The sequence below is a fragment of the Sminthopsis crassicaudata genome, chromosome 3 (genome assembly GCF_048593235.1).
Source record: "Sminthopsis crassicaudata isolate SCR6 chromosome 3, ASM4859323v1, whole genome shotgun sequence".
Lineage (NCBI taxonomy): Eukaryota > Metazoa > Chordata > Mammalia > Dasyuromorphia > Dasyuridae > Sminthopsis > Sminthopsis crassicaudata.
This window is the reverse complement of record NC_133619.1, coordinates 379,430,041-379,454,471: the sequence shown is the minus strand read 5'-3', so window position 1 is coordinate 379,454,471 and position 24,431 is coordinate 379,430,041. Positions and strand designations below refer to the sequence as shown.

The 24,431-nt window shown below is 35.0% G+C and overlaps 1 protein-coding gene across 1 annotated transcript in view; it reads right to left on the bottom strand.

The window, feature by feature from the left end:
• Positions 1 to 24,155: 24,155 nt before the first annotated feature.
• Positions 24,156 to 24,431, bottom strand: part of SPOPL (speckle type BTB/POZ protein like) — an 88,646-nt gene continuing 88,370 nt past the window's right edge. The window contains exon 12 of the transcript XR_012488169.1: positions 24,156 to 24,347. The gene's annotated coding sequence lies outside the window, so the exon portion shown is untranslated. The remainder of the gene's footprint in view (positions 24,348 to 24,431) is intronic.

The window sequence follows — 24,431 nt, the reverse complement described above, 5'->3', positions numbered from 1 at the left end:
TTACCTTTTTAGAAATCTCTTGAGTTCTGTATTTGAAGATCAAACATTTTATGTAGGTCTGTTTTTTTCATCAAAAATAGATGGAATTCATTTATTTCGTTAAATGTCCATCTTCTTCCCTGGAAAACGATGCTCATTCTTGCCGGGTAAGTTATTCTTGGCTGCATACCAAGTTCCTTAGCCTTTCGGAATATCATGTTCCAGGCCCTGCGTTCTTTTAATGTGGACGCTGCTAGATCCTGGGTTATCCTTATTGTGGATCCTCCATATCTGAATTGCTTTTTTCTAGCAGCTTCCAATATCTTTTCCTTTGTCATCTGATGGTTCTTGAACTTGGCCACTATATTTCTTGGCGTTTAGTTTTTAGGGTCCCTTTCAGTAGGTGATCGATGAATTTTTTCAATGTCTATTTTACCCTCTGTTTCCAGAATGTCTGGGCAGTTCTCTTTGATAATTTCCTCGAAAATGGTGTCCAAGCTCTTTTTTTCCTCCCATTTTTCAGGGAGTCCGATTATTCTCAAATTGTCTCTCCTGGATCTGTTTTCCAGGTCTGTTGTCTTTCTGGTAAGGTACTTGACATTCTTTTCAATTGTTTCATTTCTCTGGTTTTGCTTGACTTGGTTTCTCCTTGAGTCATTCATTTCTACTTGTTCGTCTAATTTTCAATGATGTATTTTCTTCAATCACTTTTTTTATATCTCTTTGTAATTGTCCAATTGAGTTTTTATCTTCTATGGAATTTTTTTCCATTTTATCCATTTTATTTTTTAGAGAGCTGTTTTCTTTTTCCAGCTCATTAATCCTATTTTCCTTGGAGTTGTTTACCTTTTCCAGCTCACTAATCTTGTTTCTCAATGATTTGATTTCTTTATCCACTCTGTCTTTGAATGCATGGGATGACTTCTCCAGGCTCTCTTGCAAACTTCCCTTTCCTTTTCCCATTTCTCTTCCAGCTCTCTTGTGAGAGCCTTTTTGATTTCCTCTATGAGGTTCTTTTGTATTGAGGAGCAGCTTATATCCCTCCCAGGGGATACATCTGGTGACAGTCTGTTCCTAGTCTCCTCAGCATTTGAAGTCTGCTCCCTCTCCACACAGAAGCTGTCAATGGTTAGAGCCCTTTTGAATTTTTTGTTCATTTTGTCAGAGTAGGAATCAAAGAAAACAAACTGACAAGAGAAACAATTGGTCTGTTTTGTGGGGGATGGGGCTGGATGGTATTAATGGGCTTCCTCTACAGACTGGGGGTAGGGCAGCAGAGAGCCACTAACAGAACAGCAATGACTGTACTGAGTCTGCGCTCTGAGGCTCTAAGAATGCACCGAGTCAGTCCAGGTGGGGGTTGGGGGTGGCCGGGTTCTGAGAGACGCTGGCTTTCTGGGGTTTTAATCTTCACCTCCGGTGTTTACACCCTCTCTGCTGCTCCTGGCTTGCTGCCAAGACGGAGCATCCACACTGGGGCAAAAGCCCTTTCACAGAAACGGCAGAGATCACACCCCTCCCCCTCCGGTCTGACCTGTGTGAGCTGCCTGTCTTGCTCTGGCTGCCTGCCCTCAGTCTGCGCCCAGTCTGATTGACCTTCCCCCGAACAAACACAGACCTTTTCTGGCAACTTTCAAGGATGTCTTCTCTTGGTGATTATTTGTGGATTTCTTTCTGGGTCAAGCATTAAGTCAGAGGCTTGTCATGAAGTAAGTTCTGAGAGAAAACGAGGAGCTCAAGCAGCTGTCTGCCTCCACGGCCGCCATCTTGGCCGGAAGTCCTATATTCTAATCTCAGTGGATATTAGGTAGCTGTGAAATCTTAAGAAAGTCATTTAATCTCTGGATCTACTATCAGCTTCAAAAACATTATGCTATAACCATTCTGAGCAATTAGATGAGGCAGTAAATAGATAACTTGGCCTGGAGTCAGTAAAATGGGACTTCAAATCTGACCTCAGACACTTACTTGCTGTGTAAACCTGGGTAAGTCAGTTAACTTCTATTTGCCTCAAATTCTCATCTGTAAAGTGGGAACACATTGGAGAAGGAAATGGCAAAGGAAAAGTTTTTTGCTAAGAATGCTCAGGGAGAAGTCCAGGGGGTCACAAAGAACCAGACATGAGTGAACAACAGCAGCAACATCATCACCATTTTGCTGATGTTTGTAAACCGGTGAAGATCCAAGGTAAATATGAATGTAATCCATCAATTACTTAAAAACAAAAAAATTTTCCAGAGTTGTTGGCTATAAGGGCTACTAACAAGAATTATAGAGGACTGATAATCTTCTTTGCAGAAAGTATAGAAATATTAGGAAGAATTTTGTAGTTGTCATTGTATGTTTGTATTTCTGCCAGAGACACCTACATTTAATGTGCAGTCTGATCTCCCTTCCATAAAAGAAGGTATACAAGCCACAAGAATGCTTCTGGAATCTGTAATTTATGCAGTAAAAGGTGTTCCTTTAACAAAAATGGAAAGGCATTAATAAAAAAAAAAGTAAAGAAAAAAGGGGCATTTGCAGAAAGAAATATCCTGACCTGTGTCAGAAAATGAGACTGAAAATCTTATAACAAAAAATAATGGAATTTAATTAAACACAGTCTCATAGGACATGACATAATCTGGCATAGTCTCCCATGGAGAGATTTCAAATAGTTCTGAAGAAGTCTAGGTAAGAGCCAATAAATTGAAATTCTATAGAAGTAGAATACTCAGGAAGAAAGGGATACTTACTATAATGAAATTCTGAAAACCTAAAAACAAAACAAAACAAAAAATCTGATTAGGAAGGAAAGGGAGATTTTCTAATCTCTAACCTAGACTATAAAGGTAATTTATCTATCAGTTTAATCTTTAAAAATATTAATTGGATTGGCCAGTTATCAGATATATCACATAGGAGATTGTTGTCCAACTATGTGTTAGCCTAGTTGACTTGAAAGGTCCTAACTTAAGATTCCAAACCTTGAGATATAGGATTGTACTGACTTTGGATTGTTTTATTGATATTTAGATCAGCAGACAAATTTCTCACTGAAAAAAGGCCAGGGATTATTCTTTGGTTTTGAGTTATTTTAGGTATTGTGTCCCCAAAGGCCTTTCAAAAATCTCATGTGCCTGTGTATCTGTCACTTTATCAATGTGGGTATACAGATGACAAAGCATCCATTACAATGTATCCTATACTACTCATTCATGCCTTTTTGAAACTTTGCCACAGGGAAGTCATTCAATATACTGAGAGTTGTCTTCAAGTTCTGAAAATTTGAGGGGAGTACCAAGAGACCTTTAAATACTATTTTTAAAAATTGTACACATTTCATAATTTTACAATTCCTCTAAACAAAATAAAGGTTAAAAATGGAAGTACAAAAGTGACTCAGATAATTATTGTTTTCCTCTTGCCCCCCAAACTGATCACTGATTGCCTTTTCATGTTTCAGGACACAGCCTAAGCATTATATAATTGTTGAGGTGTGAAGAACTAACTCCCTTATGTATTTAGCAAGGTTTACAAGGAAAATTACTTTCCTTCCAAGTCCTCTTGATCACCCATGATAATTTATCCAGAAAACTCATTAGTTGTATCTAATAGTGAGGATCTCACCAAATTAAATTTGCAAAGACAACAGCTTTATAACCATTTCTTTTAATCTTGTTTGTAATATTGCCCATTAAATAGAAAATGTAGCATGCCAGATCCAGTTCATTTCTAAGCAAATTATAGGGGTGGGAGAGCACCAAATTGTACACCAATATAGAAAAAAAAATAAAATAAAATCTTTCTTCAGCAGAGCTGCAAAAGCAGACATCTGTTTGTGACAAGCTGACAAAACCAAAGAATTGAAACTTGATGAATCTTAATGTTTACTGCTGCGTATCACAAGGGTCCCCAATTATTCCCAGTCTTTGTGAAAGAATGACTAATGATAATTCACACATGCAGATCATTTGCATACTTAGACTTGAATATTGGGGAAGAGAAGATGAAAAGCACACAACATCAACTTCTTTACTCCAGATTAAAATTCTTCCTTTCAATACTGCTTTGCCTTTGAAACACTATGTGGGATTAAAATTTGTTTTGGGCATTGAGTCCAACTCAATTTTCTTGGTTTCTAAGAAAGGAAAAATCATCTTTTCCTTCATTTTGAGACCCAGTGTTTGAAGAGGAAATCATTCTGTAGCTACCATTGTCAGCAGGTGTTTAAAACAATTGGACCCAGATACAAATGGCCTAATCAAACCCTTGATCTTAGGGTATAAATGGATGGTTATATCTACAGGTTGATATCCACAATCAGCTTCAGGCAGCCAAATCTTTTAAATGTTTTCTTTTTAAAATAAATTGATCCAAAAATGTGGCAGCCATTATTTGAGCTGCATAAGCTATGATACTATCAGTATGACCTGTTAGAAATGTCTCCTCAGATCAGCAAGAAACAAAAGCAGTTCAAGATGTACTGAGAGAGGTCTGAGAGTGCTAGACACACCGTATAAAAAGGAACCAAAAATAAATAAATGAAGACAAATAATTCAATTGACATTCTAAAGCATTATTTAAGAGTTGACAGCTTTTCCTAGATGAAAAGAGATGAAAGAGAAATATGGAGCTATGTTAGAAAGCAACATAAAAACTGAGAGCAAACCTTATCCAGCATGAACCACCATAGGTGGAAAAGTATTATGAATAGGATTCTTCTCAATTGAATAGTCACTGGAAAATAATTTTGTATGATTTTCAATTTGTTTAGGATATAATCACTCTTCTATGGAAAGATGCTATAGAACTTTTCTAATACATTTTATTAATTTGTCATATTTAATTGTTACAAAAACAGACTTAGAATCACCAAGTGAAATAAAATGGATTAATGATACTGAAGACTAACATTTCCAAACTGTTCAAAATAGGAATGCCTTGACACAGCAGAGTTGCTTAGTGTTCAGGGGCTACATTAGAGTAGCTATCTTTCAAAGTTGCTGATGCCATTTTGTTTTCTCCCTGTGCAGTTGAATGGAATTAAAAATAACTGAACGAGTTAGCTGTAATTTCTACCATCATGATATCTGACTTGGGGGAAACATCAAAAGAACCTGCTACTACTGCCAAGAGTCCTATCATTTTCAGTATAATTATTTTAAAATTTGGTCTTATATCACAACCATGGTTTTTTGCTATCCAATGTATTTGTATTTTGAGATGATTCCTTTGTAGAATTTTAGAACATGAGAATTCATGGCACTGTAGAATGGAAGACACCCTGGAGACTATGGAATCCAGTCTCCTAATTTCACATGTGAGGAAACTAAGGTAGAAAATGGTTTCTATAATGCTTTAAGTGCTTTACAAATATTATCTCAATCAATTCTCAGAGCAAACCTTGAAAGGTAGGTTCTAGTATTATTCCCATTTTATAAAGGGGAAAAGAGAAAAATGCAATGAAGAAACTTGCCCAATGTGACATGGGTAGTAACAATCTGAGATTGGATTTCGATTCAAGTCACCCTGCCTAGATGTTTAGAACTCTCATCCACTGTGTCATCTAGCTGCTTCTCATCTCTCTGAAAGCTAGAATAGATCAAACAGAAATCAATTAATATATGAGATACCAAGAAATATTCAAAGAAAATCAAAATATTGAATTAATGAAAATATATAATATATAATATAAAAAGAAAACTGATATGAAAAGTAGAACAAGGAACATTTTAAGAGTATAGAATCACTAAAAATAATATTTTGGTGTGGTTTTTTTAGTGTGGGCATTATATTTCAAAACATAATAAATGAAAATTGCTCGGCTCTGTTAAATCCAGAGGGTGAACTGAAAATGAAAAGAAATCATTAATCAGAAACTCCAAAAGGAAAAGTCCCAAGAATATTAATATCAAAACGGAGATGTCAAAGGAAAAATTAGAAAGAAATAATTCAAGTATCAGGAAAGCAAAGTGAAGGTCACACAAGATCTGGAAGCTTCTAAGATAAATTCCAAAAGGCAAAATATCCAGGTTAACAACCAAGAATAATTTGTTTTTCTTTTTTTTTTTTTTTTTTGAGGCTGGGGTTAAGTGACTTGCCCAGGGTCACACAGCTAGGAAGTGCTAAGTGTCTGAGACCAGATTTGAACTCGGGTCCTCCTGAATTCAGGGCTGGTGCTCTATCGACTGCACCACCTAGCTGCCCCCCTAATAATTTGTTTTTCAAAGAATAGTAACATATAATCCTACAGAGGAAAAAAATAATTGATAAGATTATCAAGCATTTCTGATGAAACAATTGGATCTGAGTAGGAACTATAAAATACAAATACTGAATCCAGAGAAATCTAAGTAAGTAAAATAAAATAATTAAAAGAACTATATGATAATATAGTACTGACATTCTAATGGGGGAGAAGAAATATAGCCCTTCAGTACCTTAATGTCTTTAAATGGTAATGGAAACTCACTGAAACAAGAAAAACATCATTTGGGGCAGAACTCTTTCTCTTCTGATGATTTGAAAAGGAAATAAAGAAGATAAAATACAATGGTACTTCAGTACTCATCATAATTGGTTCCAGGAGGCACAAGGAATGACAAAAAAACAATGCATCCCCATCCAGTCCATATCCTCCCCACCCAATTTCCCAAAGGGGCAAATGGAGCTTCCAGCTATAGAGAAACAAGCCAGCCCAGTTCACCCTAACTCAGTTTTTGAGAGGAACTCAGAACCCCAACTCGACATGGTTGGAGCTTTTTTTTTTGGGGGGGGGGGGATGTGGAGGAGGGAAAGACAGTACCTAGATGTGGACACAAAAACTATGGGACCATCACAGCGCAGGGTCCTGGTTCCAGCCCAGACTGCCAGGGTCGGTCCCTGGTTCATATTGCTGCCTCTGCCTGGATTCCTGCAGCTGCTGCTTCTCCTGCTAAGCACACCAGCCAGTCGACCCTTCTAGTATTACTGTTTTGAGAGGTAGATTACATGCAGCAGCACCTGCAGGAACTGCCCCCTAATCTGCCTCACACAAGCACAGGGGCTCAACATCGTGGGCTCCAACCTAACAGTCCTGGATGCTGGGGAGAAGCTGGCCATGGCCAAGGGCAGTAGAAGTGGGCAGTACACCTGGCCAACCTCACATCCCTACTGGTCAAGCATTAAGAGCTGAAGCATTTTTTTTCCTCATCAAAATTCGTCAAATTCTGAATTTGACAAGTCTTGACGTGCCTAGGTACCACTGTAAAAGGAATATACTAACACAGAAGGAGTGGAACTTGCTATTTCTTATGATTAGGATGCATGTGACCATTATACTAATTTGGAATGTGGGCATGCAGGGAACTTCATTATTTTGTAAAATGGACAAAAGAGAATTAAACACATTCACACAAAATTTGGCATAGAATACATCATACTCAAAAAAGAATTATTACAGATGATGGGAAGTTAATAAGGAGGATAAGGGAAGGGAAGAGCCATAAACAAAACAAATTTCTTGATTCAAATTAAAACGGATTGGGAAGAAGAAAAGATAAAGAATATAAAGATGTGCCTTCAGGTAGGGAAGGGCTGAATAAATTGTGATATATGAACATAATGAAACAACAAAACACTTAAGAAATGATGAAAAAGATAGGACTTCAGAGAATCCTGGATAGTCTGCACTGATACATAGTGAAGAAAACAAAACCAGGAGTATAACAATTTTTTGAGAAAAAGAAATATAAAAGGCTTAAGAAGTCTGATTAATGTTTTCTCTTCAGAGGATTCACAATCAAGAATGTGACACCGCCAGAGAAGTGATAATCAAGATGCAGAAAGAGACATACATTTTTGGACATGGCTACCAAATGGCTTCATTTTGCCTGTGTTTATTTGTTACAAGTTTTTATATTTTAATTTGCTGTCTTTTTGAGACAGGGATTTGGGAAGAGAAAAGGTTAGGAATAATGATGTTAATAGTCATTAAAATATTTTTTTTTAATGCACAGAAGTAAATAGAAAGTTCAGAAAAAAGGAGAATTAAGTTGCTTAGCTTTAAAAGCTATATTTGGAATAATACATTCAAAGCACATGATATACATTGTAGAGCTGTGGTTTCATATACAATCTTTTTTTTAATCCCTTCGAATATGTATAAATATCAGTTTTTTCTATAAGATCGCCCAAAAGTGGAGATTCTACTTGAATGTTCAAGAGTAATCTATTTCACCCCTGGGTGTCTCTACTAGTTTGGCTGGGCACTTAGGTGGTGAAATAGATATGGCATCTGAAATCAAGAAGGCTCTTTTGATGAGTTCAAATGTGACCCTGGACAAGTCACTTAATTCTTATTTTCTCATTTGTAAAATGAGCTAGGGAAGGAAAACTACTACTATTTTTTAAAAAGAGGGGAAGGGGGAGGCATCATAAAGAATTAGATACGACTAACAACAGATGAATTGTTGAAGAACTGTTTTCCTAAATCATTTCCAAGTTTAATTTTCTACAACTTTTCTTTCACTCAGTGCTCCTAATTCTGCTCTCTGGGGTCAAGCATTGGTTAATTTAACGTGTACCAGGAACTCTTAGTCTCCAGGAGCACAAACCCAAAACAAAAGTCCCTACTCTCAAGGACCTTAAATTCTCTCAGTAAAATTATTTACACACATTAAGTATAAATAAAATATATTCAAAGCAAATACAACTCAGAGGAGAATTCACTTATTCCAGATGCATGGGATTACTTTTTTTTTTCTTTTATTTTTTGCTTGGCTGTCATACGAACTTACAATTCAATTAATTTCCCAGATTTTCTTCCTGTGTATTGTACTACATTTTCTCTTGTTCCTATTTGTAGAATTTTTAAAATTCAAAGTATATATCTGTATATTTATCCTTATTTAATTTAATTTGGTCCATTCACTTCATCTATTGAGAATTGGCAAATCATGATTTTATTATTCAGAATCTGTCCTCAGATTTACCAGTAATAGGTCCCCAGACAAGTCCTACTTGGTCACTGTTTGGGCCTGGATTGAATGTACCGAGTGAAGGTAAATAGCAATTGTTTCTGTTATGACCAGAAACCTTGAGTTCTTCCAGATATGTGTGTATATGTATGGGTTATAGACAGAGAGATACAGACATATATACACACATACACACATTTTTGACTATGTAAAAGCAGCCTTTCTCTGCTTCGCCTCTTATTTAGCCTTACTCACTGATCTAACATTGCCTCAAACTCAGATCCGGGAACACTTCAGCTTAAAAAGGCCAAGGTCCCCCACTCTCAATCGTTCTATCTCTTGCCACTAGAACCAAATGGCTTCAGAAGAGAAAACAAGATATGAACCTTGCATAATCATTCCTCACTTAAATCCAATTCACTTCCATGTCATGGTCCTCTTGGACAATGAAGAACAAAGAAAGAATTCCTTTCACCCTTCTACATAATAGCCTTTTAAAATGCCTAAAATTGCTTTCATTTTCTGAAACTCCTTTCTAGGCTAAATCACTCCTAATTCAAACTAATTCTGTATTGCATGTTCTCCAATCTAATGATTTTCTTAGTCACAAGATCTCCTGTGTCTTCTGTACTCATCTTCATGGTATTTCTGCAATGCATTCCCCCCCAAAAAAACCAGAAGGTTTTTTTTCCCTTTTGGAATTTTTAATTTTTCTTTTTAAGGATGTCCTAATTAGTGGCTCCAGTCAACAGTAAGGATGGATCAGACTAAGGGCAAAGTAACCTTTTTGGACAAAAACTCTGAGGAAAAATTAGACCATAAGTAATAAATAGAGTAACCCCAAACCTGGGAATACATTAAAATTTATGATGTAACATTTTATAGCCAGCCTGGATGGGTCAATCAGAATTATGTATTAGAAATATTTTTTAATTAAAGCTTTTTGTTTTCAAAACATATGCATAGATAATTTTTCAACATTAACCCTTGCAAAACCTTGTTTTCCAGTTTTCTCTCCTCTTCCCTCCCCTAGATGGCAAGAAATCCAATGTGTTAAAATTGGTAGAAATATATGCATACATATTTATATAATTATCTTGTTGCACAAGAAATTAGATCAAACAGGAAAAAAATGAGAAAGAAAATAAAATGCAAGCAAACAACAAAAAGAGTGAAAATGTTATGTTATGATCCACATGAAGTCCCTATACTTCTCTCTCTGGGTGTAGATGGCTTTCTTCATCACAAGATCATTGTTACTAGTCTTAATCATCTCACTGTTGAAAAGATCCACATCCATCAGAACTGATCATCGTATAATCTTCTTGTTGCTGTATACAATGATCTCCTGGTTCTACTCATTTCACTTAGCACAGAATAGTTTTTAAATATGGACTGATCTGAACAAAGGAAATAACTCCCTCATTCTGGACACGATATTTCTTTAATGCATCCTAAGATAGTAGTAATAATTTTTCTCTGCCATGTCACACAGTGGATTCAAACGGAGCTTAACAATGTATCCAGAACCTGTACTTGTAAAACTTTAATATTTAAGTAGAGAACTATATATATATTTTAACACCAAATTTTATGCTATTATATCTAGCTGCAGTTTTGATAAGCATAACTTTAAAGGTTTTATTTAAAACAGTGATAAAAGCTGTTAAACAGTATAGGATCAAGAACAGATTCCTGGGACACTAATATGAGCTTGTTATATAAGTGAATAAGAACAATGTGAGGTTTAAAACAGGACACAGTATATTGCAGTAGAAAGAACCTGGAATTTAGGAGTGGCAGGACTTGAGTTAGAAACTTGGTCCTACTACTTACTATCTGTAACTCAATCAATCTGGACAAGTAATTAACTGATCTAGGTCTCATTTTCCTCTTATATAAATGGGAGAAATCTAGTTGCTAAACTGCCTCTTCTATTCCTTCTAGCTCTATGATCCTCTAACGTCCCAAAGATTACTCTGCATTCACAGCAGATGTCCCCTATTTAGTTCAAAGGGAAGTGATTTCCTGTACCTGATAACATCTTCCAGATTATCCCACTTGAAGATGACATTGTTCTGATTACATCAGAACTCAGAACACTACAGGATCTCCTCAATAGAATCTACAGCTACTCAAAAGAAATGAGAAACAATTCATACAGGAAAAAGCAAGAGTACAAAGAATGTCAATTGCTTAGATTATAAGTAGTAGTTGTATGTATAACCCATTGAATTACTCCATCAATACATATAATGTGGACTGTAAATGCAGATGGACAACAAACCCTTCTCAGAATATTGGGAATTAGCCTGGATTTTGTTTAGGAATTGGATATTTTCAATTATTTCAAACTGTTCCTCACACAAAAGTACATCTATTTAATACCAATATTCTACTAGTGATGTGAATGATACATACAGTTCATGTAACATCTTCTCTGAAGATTCAAAATCAAAAGTAACCCAAAGGTTATGGCAGAAATGCAAAATAAAAATTAGTCTAATGCACCATAGTATGATAATTACTTGCACATAAGTGCTGGCATAAAAGGTATCAAGCAAATGTATGCTGAGAAAAGGTGGATCAGTCATGAACTGAGAGGCTGACTGAAGTCAGCAGCCTACGGATTGTATATATACTTTTGAAATGTTCAAAGACCTAGAAGAAAATCTAGATATATATTTGGTAGATTTTCTCTGGAGGATTTATAGAAAACTGGAAAAGAAGGGTACAATGTGAGAAGAACTGAAATCTGTACCAACCTAAATTCTCTGGCAGAGTAAATAGAAAGCTACACTTGTAGTCAGGAATGCCCAGTTGAACTTATTGAGGCTTTTCCATAAATCATAGAATGAAGATAACAGCAACTCTAGTTTCAAATTTAAAGGATTGGTTTTGAGATCAGATAAGATAATGGAGAAATGGGACTTTGAAAACCTACACATATAATATATATTTATTTGCCTAGCATTCCAAAAGTTTTTGGGATTCTTTAATGGCACTAAGACTTTTGGGAAAAAAAAGTTTTTTTTTTTAAATAAAGCTTTTTATTTTCAAAATGTATGCATGAATAATTTGACAACATTGACCCTTGCATAGTCTTGTGTTCCAGATTTTCTCCTCCTTCCCCCTAACCTCATCCCTAGAAGGCAAGCAATTCAATTTATGCTAAACATGTTAAGATATGTTAAATCCAATATGTATAAAGATTTATACAATTCTCTTGCTGCATAAGAGAAATCAGATCAAAAAAATTAAATGAGCTAGTCAGTATTTTCACTGTTATGATTATTCCAATAATCAAAAAAACAAAAAAAGCATGAAGTTCCTTAAAATTCAACATGACAGAAATGTTTCATAGTCTATTATATCAAGTCACAGCAGAGAAAGTCATAATTAACCACGAACTAAATGTTCTTCTGTATTAAAAGCATGGAGTTCTACTGTACTGAAAGTCAAGTGGAAATTTATCCTAAATTTAGGGTACTTCATTATAAAGGAAAAAACTCATTACTGAAATTGAAGTTATTCTTGTCACAATTAATTCATCAAAACTAGGATCAAGACTTAAATAAGAATGAGGGTAGAGGATAAGGGAAGAGATATAGTACACAATTTGAAAAAAAAAAAAAAAAAAAAAAGGGAAATGGACAAGATTGACCTCAATAACAGCTCTAAATAATTGAATATAGAAACTAAACCAATGTAAATCGAAAAAATAAGACCAAAAGTATCTAGAAAACATCTTTGCCAGTAAACTTGTGATTTGCTAAAGAAATATTGCTGCCCGAAATTAGATAATGGATCCACACTTAACACCATATACTAAGATAAGATCAAAATGGATCCATGATTTAGTCATAAAGAATGAGATCATAAACAGATTAGAGGAACAGAGAATAATCTACCTCTCAGACCTGTGGAAGAGGAAGGAATTTATGACCAGAGGAGAACTAGAGATCATTATCAATCACAAAATAGAAGATTTTTATTACATCAAACTAAAAAGTTTCTGTACAAACAATACTAATGCAAACAAGATTAGAAACAAATTGGGAAAATATTTTTACAGTTAAAGGTTCTGATAAAGGTTTCATTTCCAAAATATATAGAGAACTGAGCCTAATTTATAAGAAATCAAACCATTCTCCAATTGTTAAATGGTCAAAGGATATGAACAATTTTCAGATGATGAAATTGAAACTATTTCCACTCATATGAAAGTGTTCCAAATCACTACTGATCAGAGAAATCCAAATTAAGACAACTCTGAGATACCACTACACACCTGTCAGATTGGCTAAGATGACAGGAACAAATAATGATGAATGTTGGAGGGGATGTGGGAAAAACTGGGACACTGATGCAGTGTTGGTGGAGCTGTGAAAGCATCCGTCCATTCTGGAGAGCAATTTGGAACTATGCCCCAAAAGTTATCAAACTGTGCATACAACTTTGATCCAGTATTGCTGCTATTGGGCTTATATCCCAAAGAAATACTAAAGAAGGGAAAGGGACCTGTATGTGCCAAAATGTTTGTGGCAACCCTTTTCGCAGTGGCTAGAAACTAGAAGATGAATGGATGTCCACCAATTAGAGAATGGTTGGGTAAATTATGATATATGAATGTTATAGAATATTATTTCTCTTTGTAAGAAATGACCAGCAGGATGAATTCAGAAAGGTTTGGAGAGACTTACATGAACTGATGCTGAGTGAAGTGAACATAACCAGGAGATCATTGTACACTTCAACAACAATACTGTATGAAGATGTATTATGATGGAAGTGGATATCTTCAACATAAAGAAGATTCAACCCACTTCCAGTTGATCAATGATGGATAGAAACAACTATTCCCAGAGAAGAAACACTGGGAAATGAATGTAAATTGTTAGCACAGTACTGTCTATCTACCCAGGTTACTTATACCTTGGGAATCTAATACTTAAAAGTGCAACAAGAAATTGGATTTACACACATATATTGTATCTAGGTTATACTGTAACACATGTAAAATGTATGGGATTGCCTGTCATCTAGGGGAGGGAGTAGAGGGAAGGAGGGGAAAATTTGGAAAAATGAATACAAGGGATGTTATAAAAAAAAATTACTCATACATATATACTGTCAAAAAAAATTATAATTATAAAATAGAAAAAAGAAATATTGCTGCCCAAAACAATCATGGGTTAGAATAGAAAGGTGTCTGTAAAAACTTTACAAAAAAGGATGATTATGTGCAGTATTGTCTTTTAAAACAAAGAAAAGCAATGGAGAGTAAAACTAGTATAAAGAGGGATACTCCATATACTAATTACTTCTCAACGAGGTAAATTCACCCATTACATGTACCCTATAAAACCAACCTTCACCGGAGAACATATTCTAATAGCACTACACCTGCTATCCCTACTAATTATTTCCATTAGTCCCAAATTCATCTTAGGCCCCACTAGTATGAAGAGGGACTGGCAAGATATCCAATTAAGCAAAGTCATCCCAATGGCATTTAAGAATGAAAATGGAAAGGAATCAAAACAGAATAAAAATGGGAAAGTTTTGAGGGGGAAAAAAAAAAAACATTTAAGAGGTTTTCTTTTTCTTTCTCCAATAGGAATAGTGAGATTATCACATGTGGATCTTAATAGATCCATCATCTATGGAAGTGGAAGTGGAAAATAGCCAATTTGGAGAGAGAGGAGAAGAGGAGGAGAGAGGGAGAAAGGGAGGGAAGGATTGAAGAGGGAGAAGGGGAGGAAGAGGAGGAAAAGGAGGGAAAGGATCCATGCTAGAAACAAAATTGAATAAAAAATGTTGGAGGTGAAGGGAATTCAAACCCATATTAATACCTTAAAAATGTGATTGAGAAATCATAAATAACTAAATAATTGATGTACTCTGAAAGGGCTAATGTCACCATTTCCCCCAAACATGGGTAAGGCCCAGGGTTCTCCCTTTCTCTATATAAAAATTAAGGAGGTTTTCCCTTCCCTTTTTAACAATTAGAACTATGCAAAAGGAGAATGGGCCATCTTAATAAATGCTGTATTCCATTTACTTGGAGGTGTTCAGAAACTGGATAAGCAATTGTTAGGAATTTTATAGAAGAAATTTATTTTATGCACTATGGCCACTAAAATGCTTCCTAGATTTTCTAAACGTGAAATGCAGGAGATCGTGGCTAGAAAAGTCCTTTTCAATTGTGAAAAACCTTAAATATCAGTACTCCTATTCATATAGTCTTCTTAGACTAGAGGATCTCTGATAATTCAACCCCTTCCTCCTACTGGGGGATTCAATCAATAAACACTTTTTAAATGCCAATCACTACACTTAAGCATTGGAAATGAAAATAAAAGCCAGTCCCTTCCCTCAAGGAGCTTATAATCTAATAGGGGGAAGACAATACACAAAAGGAGACTGGAAAGCAGGATAGAGGGACATGAGAAATACTCAGCTGAAACATCTTACATGGAATTGCAGATGCAAAATGGAGTGAACTTGAAGTCTTAATTTCTGCCTTCTGTAAAGGGAGGTTCTACGAGGAATTTACTAACTCTACCCTTCAATCAGCTATTTCCCCTTTAAGGATGCTTAGGAAGGTGGTATTGTTAGGAACATGTTTATGATATTGTAAGTAATGAGCTTATACTAGGAGAGGCATCTTCTTCCATGGAGCTGAAACCAGGTAGAATTGCAGATGCAAAATTGGTACTTATGTCAGCCATACTCATTCCTTTACCAGTTCCAGTCTTGATTTTCCAATATTCTTCTCCCCTACACTTTTAGCTCATTCTTCAATTAGAACTTAAACTCCTTAAGAACAGAGGCTAATTCTCCAATTGATAAATGATCAAAGGATATGAACAATTTTCAGATGATGAAATTGAAACTATTTCCACTCATATGAAAGAGTGTTCCAAATCACTACTGATCAGAGAAATCCAAATTAAGACAACTCTGAGATACCACTACACACCTGTCAGATTGGCTAAGATGATAGGAACAAATAATGATGAATGTTGTAGGGGATGTGAGAAATCTGGGACACTGATGCATTGTTGGTGGAGTTGTGAAAGAATCCAACCATTCTGGAGAGCAATCTGGAATTATGCCCATAAAGTTATCAAACTGTGCATACCCTTTGACCCAGCAGTGCTACTACTGGGCTTTTATCCCAAGGAAATACTAAAGAAGGGAAAGGGACCTGTATGTGCCAAAATGTTTGTGGCAGCCCTTTTTGTAGTGGCTAGAAACTGGAAAATGAATGGATGCCCATCAATTGGAGAATGGTTGGGTAAATTATGGTATATGAATGTTATGGAATATTATTGTTCTGAAAGAAATGACCAGCAGAATGAATACAGAAAAGCTTGGAGAGACTTACATGAACTGATGCTGAGTGAAACGAGCAGAACTTGGGGATCATTATACACTTCAACAACAATACTGTATGAGTATGTATTCTGATGGAAGTGGATATATCTTCAACATAGAGAAGAGCTAATCCAATTTCAATTGATCAATGATGGACAAAATCAGCTACACCCAGAGAAGTAACACTGGGAAATGAGTGTAAACTGTGAGCATTTTTTTTTTCTTCCCAGTATTTTTACCTTCCGAATCCAATTCTTCCTTTGCAACAACAACAAAAAAATTCGGTTTTGCACATATATATTGTATCTAGGATATACTATAACATATTTAATATGTATGGGAATGCATGCCATCTAGGGGAGGGGGTGGAGGGAAGGAGGGGAAAATTCGGAACAGAAGGGAGTACAAGGGATAATGTTGTAAAAAATTACCTACGCATATGTACTGTCAAAAAATGTTATAATTATAAAATTAATTTAAAAAAATTTTTTTAAAAAGAACAGGGGCTATATCTTTATCTGTATTCCTACCATGTATCATCTTGCCCAATGAAGAAGATGAAAACAGTTTAAGAATATGCAGCTAGGTAACTAAATGGATAGTGGTGCCAATAACAGACATGTTGGTATAGGTTCAGTTCCAGACTTTGAAGTGCTGGTTAGTCATTAAGGTGAAGATATCTAGCAGATAATTGTAAATTATGCAGAGCTAGAAAGCGTTTGAAATTGTAAAGATTTGGGACTCACCTGCACAACTGGGTAATAAAGTGATAAGAATTCTGAAGTGTCCAAGAGAGTAAGATTAGGGCTGAAAGAAATAGGGGTTCCTCCAAGATTTAAGGGCTAAGAAGTGGAAGAACCAGTAAAGGACACAAAACAGGAAAGAACACACATGCAAGAGAGTTAAATGGTTTGCTGGACATCCAAAATGACAAAATTATCACAAGATTCTTATTTTACCATCATTTTGATTATAGAAACAAGACTGTCCAGAATTTTAGAAATTTTGGGGTAATAAATAGGGCTCCCAAGTGAGAAAATCTTTAGATACATTTAGAGGTCAGGGAATGCATTTTTTATTATGATTCTAAAGTTTGTCCTAATAATGTACTCATTTTGAAGATTACGGTGGTAATCAACAACAGTCAAGTGGATTTATCTTTGGTTTCATCTCTTCGTCTTCCATCTTTTTTTTTTTTTCTTTTCTCAGAGACTACATCTTTTTTTTTTTTTAAATTCCTTTAAATCTATAGTTTGATATGCCAGGAAAATTATCTTTGTTTCCTTTTGCTAAATATAACTCATAGATTAACAGCTGGGGACTTGAGATAATTACTAAATTGAATCCTCTCCTTTTCCAAAGGAATTACTAGGCAAGCTACTCATCCTCTTCATTACCTAATTTCTTCATCTGTAGAATGAAGGCTGACTGGGTATTTTCAAATATTCCTTCTAATTTTAATTCATATTTAATCATTCATATTCTCCATTTATTGCTTTAATTTGTGAATCTAACCTTAAAGTAGTAATTTAATCTATGAATCTCTAGTTCTAATTCTCACACTTAAGATTTCAATTGGCCTCAAATTTGAGAAAATGAGTGTTCTCTCTGCTAATAAAAGTTATCTAGTTGTGTAATAGGAAATGTTTGATTATCCATAGTTCCAACATGTTAATACCAAGGTACTCCTTCAGTACAGGAATTTCCACGGAGCACATTAAACCTTGAGGCAGGCTTATTATGTCTTAAGGGACACCACTTTTATTTGTTTGGCCCAGATTAAGTCACCAAACCTATTCCCAAGACCTTGAGATTTCTGGGTCCATGGATCTAGAAGGATGTCAGAAAATACCTTGTAGACAACAAATAAAATATCTATCAGCAGCCTGGCCTGGCTTAGTCCCTTGAGACAAAACTGAGATCTGGGTCTGGGTGCAAAACTTTCATTATCTTTGAGTAGATGTCTAAGTAAGTGGCTGTGCCGAACTTGAACTGGATTCAAATCTGACCTCACTTATTAACTATATGATCTTGGGCAAGTCATTTAACTGCTGTTTATTTTAATTTCCTCAAACTGTAAAAGAGATAATAGCATCAACCTTTCAGAGATGTTGTGAGAATCAAATGACTATGTATTTTGTAAAGCGCTCAGCACAGTGCATAGCACTTTATGTTTATTTCTTTCCTTCCTATAATGTTAGGTCAGAGCCAAAAGGATGAAGAAAGGCTCCATTCTCAATGTTTTGTTTTTCAATTCAGCTGTCTAGGGGAAGAAACAAGCTACCACTTATCCCTGATACTGTACAAAAGATCTTTGATGCCAGAGACAAACCAAAGCATCTTGAAAATGATAGAACATAAAACATTCATCAGCATTTTGAAAATGATAAATTAACATAGACATTCGTCAACTAACTGCAAATAGAAGGAAAAAAAGGAAAGCTGAAACTGTGTGGGGAGCTGAAGCATATCTTTGGCTGATTCTAACAGTAAAATGTGGCCACAGACTAGAAGAAAGCTTTCTTAGTTTGTAATTCCTGTTCTTCTGGGGGAAAAAAAAAAAATCACATTTGGCTGGCCTATGTACTAGAAAAAGAAAAGTGTTAAACTGTTCCCTCTTCCTGGGGCTTGCCTATAGCTTGGTGGTAGGAAAGCATAAAACTTATGCAGGCTATGTGATTAGGGACACTTGGAAAGTAATTAAAATGTCATTTAATGGCTAAGTGAAACATTCATATAACCTTTCAAAACAAAATATTTTAGGGGAAAATTATGTTCAACCTCTTTCTTAGAAGGCAATATTACACAATGGCTAAAAAACTGGATGCAGAGTTCAAAGCGCATGTTCAAGTACTACCTCCAATATAGATTGGATAGATCAGAATCACCAACCTAGAACTGGATAAACTGATGATAGAGAATATGATTCTGGACAAATAACTTAACCTTTCTGAGTAACTCTAAAATTATAAACTGCATAAGTAGTTTCCTTATGAGGATTTCCTATATAATTGAAATTACAAGTCCATTATTTTTATCAAATAATAGAATTGGAGAGAATTCTATACGGGTTAACTAAAAAGAAAGAAATCTAATGTACATTAAGGGAATAACCAAGAAACTTAAAAAAAAAAAAAAAAAAAAAAAAGTCAATAGACCTAGATGCTAAAGTTATGGTACTGTGTGAAATCAAAAGATATTTCTGTATAAATTTTATACTTGAGTATCTCTGTCTTTCACAGTGATGCTAAGTACTAAAAATAGCATAAAAACCAACCAAAATGCATAGTCGATAAAAAGAATAGCAATTTAAGAAAAATGTTTTAAGATTCATACGATGATGAAAGGTACTATGCTAGACATGATAGGATAAAGATTTTATATTCACAAACTTCAAGGAACACATCCATTTAAGGAACATATGCCTAGATAAGTCTTAATTCAGGAACATGACAACATTGACACTTGATCAGATCCAGGATGGCTTCATGGAGAAGGCAGTAACCAAGCACTGAAGTAAGAGTTCCAAGAAACAGAGGTATACAAGGAAGTTACAAATGTGCTACATGTGAATAAAAGATGGAATATTAAATTGGGATAATAGAATAGTTAATATTCCACATTGACTAGAATGCAGATTTTATGAAGTGAAGTATGGATAAGAAGTTGTGGAAAGTTTTAAATGTCACACTGAAGGGTTTTGCATTTTGTCCTGGTGGCAACATGGAACTACTATAGATTTTTTGAAGAAAAAAATTGGTATGTTTAAACAATGCCAATTATATGGAGAAAATATTGGAGTAAAAATATGGAAAAACTGACCCTTTAGGTGGCTTTATTTGGGAGAGGAATGATAAGAGCCTAAAGTATTGTGTTGCAGTAATGTGAGTAGCATGAAGTAGATGATAGAAATGGCATGGAAGTAGAACTGAAGAGGCTTGGCAAGTATGCAAAGGAAGTCATTCTGACTGGGGAAAAGAGGGAGTTTGGAAAGTATGACGACTTTTCTTGCATACCTGTGAACTTCAGTTTGATGTTCAGCTTCAAAAACCCATTCTCTGATATGAAATAGAAGACACTTTGTTGAAAACTGAGAAAATAAAACAAGAATATCAATTTGTTTCTGCTTTGATGTGAACCTGTGATTTCTTTAGTGTAAGGAGTTCCAGGTGAGTAGATTTTCTCTGTCAATACAAATGTACAATTGCTTAGAGAATGTGGGCTCTGAGAAATTAAGTGACTCCACCAAGCTCACACTTTGTTGTCAAAGGTATATCTTTAAGATTAAATCCAGCTCTCTCCATTATGCCATGTGAATCTTCCTTTAAGTTAGATAGACCCTTTTTAGAAATATTATCTTTTCCTTAATTTTCTGTGACTTTACTTTTTCTTTCATCTGCTTTCTTGGGAAACACTTAAATTATTTGAGCCCTTTAAGAAGCAGAGACTGATAGTTATAAAATGCCATAAAAGCTTTAAGAGTGTTAAAGAAAGGGAGGGGAGAGGGGGAAGATTACTGTTCAAGACCAGAAACCTATGTGACTGGGGTTGATTTGGTAGTAAATCATTCCACTATATCGGCTTAAATAGGCTACATGTCTCAGTTATCAGGATAAAAAATTAGAAATTCTTCCTATGTATACTTCTATTTCTCAATGCAAGAAATAGAAATACGTGTTTAAGATCCCATAGAAATGGCCAAAGTGTAAAATAAAAGATTTAGCGGGATTTTGAATCTGAATTATATTTGATACATCAAAGGGAATGTTTCGTAGCAATTATCCTCACAAATAACCATTATCACAAAAATCATTGTTACCTAGTATTCTTTCTAAATTATAAATTCACCTTCTTCCATCAGAGCATAATCCCTGATTATTGCATTTTTCTTTTGTTTCACCCCTCCTAAGCCTGTTTTTTGTTTTTAACAAGAATATAGCATTAAAAGTAAACTCTGCCTCAGACTTCCATGGCCATGTAAGCTTGGACAAGTTACTGAAGTTTTGCCAGTTTCCTTATCTGTAAAATGGTGAAAATAGAATCTACCTCACAGGATTGGTTTCAGGATCAAATGAGACACGTTAGAAAGAGCTTTGTTAATCTTAAAAGTAGTATATAAAAGTTAGGTATTTAAGGTTAAGAATGACCTCCAAATTTTCCCACCTTTCAGTTTTTTATTGGGCTGTACTTTTTTCCTCTTCCATTTCAGATCTACTATCAGCTACTTCTACTCTGTCTTGTCCTCTATTATGCAGTTCTTCACAATTTCCTATGGTTCATTTCTTTCTCAATATTAACTATATATGATTCTCCTCTGGATGGAGGATCACAATATTTCAAATGTTGGTGTCTCACGCTTGGGACACACCCCACCATTCCCTCATTTTCACCTCTGGACTTCCTTTTTATTTAGGTCTAAACTTAAGTCCCACTTTCTGTAAAAAATCTTCCCCAGTTCTCCTTATACAACTTCTTAAGAAAGCAGCATTACTCTGATAAGTTTACAACACTATTCTTTCCCCTCCCTAATTTTTAATCTCATTCACTACAGATGCTTTTTCAAATACTGTTGTATCTCAAATCTCCCCCCTCCCTTAACCTCTCTCTCAGCTGAGGACCTCACTTCTTATTTTAATGAAAGTTGAATTTATTCAATTTGAGTTTTGTCTTCTTTCATTCTCTTCATCTCAAAACCCTTCTGACATTATCCTCCCACCCTAGACTCATTTTTCCCCAATTCATGACAATGAGATATCTTTTGTCAAGTCAAACCCACTACAACTGTTCTTAATCCATTCCCTCTTTTCAAGCAAAATGTAAACTATTCTCTTTCTCTCTCAAATCTTCAACTTCTTATACCAATTCCTTCTCTAACAAAACAAAAATATCTTCAAGGCCAGGCCCTCAAGTTATTTCTCCACAAGGAATCATTCTCAATCCCTAAATTTAAATTCTAAATTGCCATCCTCCAACTCTCTCTTACTTTTCCCATCCAAATCTCTTAGAAAAATGTAGCTGCCTACATTTGCTGGCTTAATTTCCGCTTCCTTTCCCTCTCCCAATCCTTTGCAACATTACTTTTATCACTAAACTGAAATTTTCTTCAAAGTTTCTAATGATCTCTGAATTAAGAAATATAGCCTTTTCTCTGGCTGCAAACTACTAAACCTATCTGCTTTGTTGCTGAAGAAGCTAGGAGAAGAGAATATTCTTCTCTGGGATTTTTAGACAACCCCTCCTAGTATTACTCTTGTATAACTGCTTCTTCCTTTTTATTTCAGCCTCTTCATCTACATTTGCTCCCCTCATTGAGAATGTTTCCAAGTTATTGTCATAGGTCCTCTTCATCTTCTCCTTCCTCCTCTCTCACCTAGATTATTGCAAGAGTATAATAATTGGTTTCCCTTAATCATTTCCCAGCTGAAGTACTAAAAAAAAAAAAAAAAAAAAAAAAAAAAAAAAGAGAGAGAGAGAGAGAGAGAGAGAGAGACTCACTCCCAGTGAATTATGTGAAATATAGACAAATTAGAAGGAAAAAAGACCCATGAAAAAAATTAAAAGTGATAGGGAGAAAACATTCAATATCCATTTAATTAAGTACTTACTATGCACAAATATAATTGTGGTAGTCTGGGAGAGACAAAGAATTAAACCAAAATTTCTGTCCTCATGAAACTTAGAATGTACAAAGAAGAAAGACGATGCAAAGGAAAAAATAAAGGTAATTTCAATATGGGACTCCTGGGAATTCCTATAAGAGTTCTATAATTACTCAAAACAGGGGTGTATTTTTTTTTAAACCACATTTTTCTAATGTCATATGGCTTCAAGCATGGGGGTATAAGGAAATATTACAAATGATGAAAGCTGAAAGGGGGAAAAAGATGAGCTCTCCATGTAATACAAACACCCCTACATCTACCTATCTACACACATACCCTGAAATGTCAAGTGTTCTAGGTAAAGGTCATTGGAACATTAAAAGAGCACTTTACAGCATACTAATGGGAGGCTGTGGAGAAAAATGGTCAAGCACAGGTGGTTTAAAATCTGTATCACTGAAAGTAGTATAAACATCAATGAAATCATGGAGCCAAAGCTTCAAAAATAAATAATTCTATAAAAATATAAATCTTCTAAAAGTTAAAAACAACCTTTAACAGACCATCTCATTTTAGCTCACTGTACAAATGAATATACTAGATTCAGGAAAATTTGCCCAGTAGCATGTTACTATTTAGACAAAGCCAAGAATTGAACATTGAAAGATTATTTCCACTAATTTGTTGAAAAAAAAAAAAAAAAAAAAAAAAAAAAAACAGGATATAACCCCAATTACAATTTATAGTTAATACTGATACTAAGAAAACATTCTTTTATATCCTTCCTTTATCTAGGATTTTGATCAAAATTATTGACCAGAGAACAGTTGATAAAGTGGTAACAAAGAATTTTCTTAGTGAAAGGTGCCAAGATGAAGGCTTGATAACAACTTGCACGAAGATGCTGATAATCACCACCCTCATCCCATTCCCACCATTGAGACCTCAAAATGAATCTTGGTTAGTGAAATATGTGAGAAGGGTGAGCAACAGATAAGCATTAAGGAAAATCAAGTAAGTAACCAAAACATATGTAGTATTTGTTAAACAAAAGTAGTAAAGTACTCATATCAAAATTTACTTCCAGGAACCCCCAAAAAGGCATAATACTGAAGAGGCAGATGGCTATATCTGGCTCTATCAGATGAATATTTTGGTAGGACTAATATTAAGAAATACGAGAGACTGAGTAGTTTTAATTTCAGTTTTGCTCTAACAGCCCAGATAGTATACTAATCTTTGAACTCTATTCATAATAAAATTTTTAATAGTATAATTCAAGGGAAGGGGAAGGGAGAGACAGGGAAAAGGAAGACAGAGTCTAATTCTTCACTGTGCAAGGGTGCTGATGGTACAGTTTGTAGTTATCTGGATCCTCTTATTTTTCTCTTCTATTTTCTTCCTTTGGGTCATTTCATTGCCCAGTGAAATGGAAGCTGGACTAGAGAAGAGAAAGAAGAAATCTAGATTAATTTTTTCTTTCTAGGCCTGCTAAAAGAATTGTTGAAGATGGTTAAATTTCAAA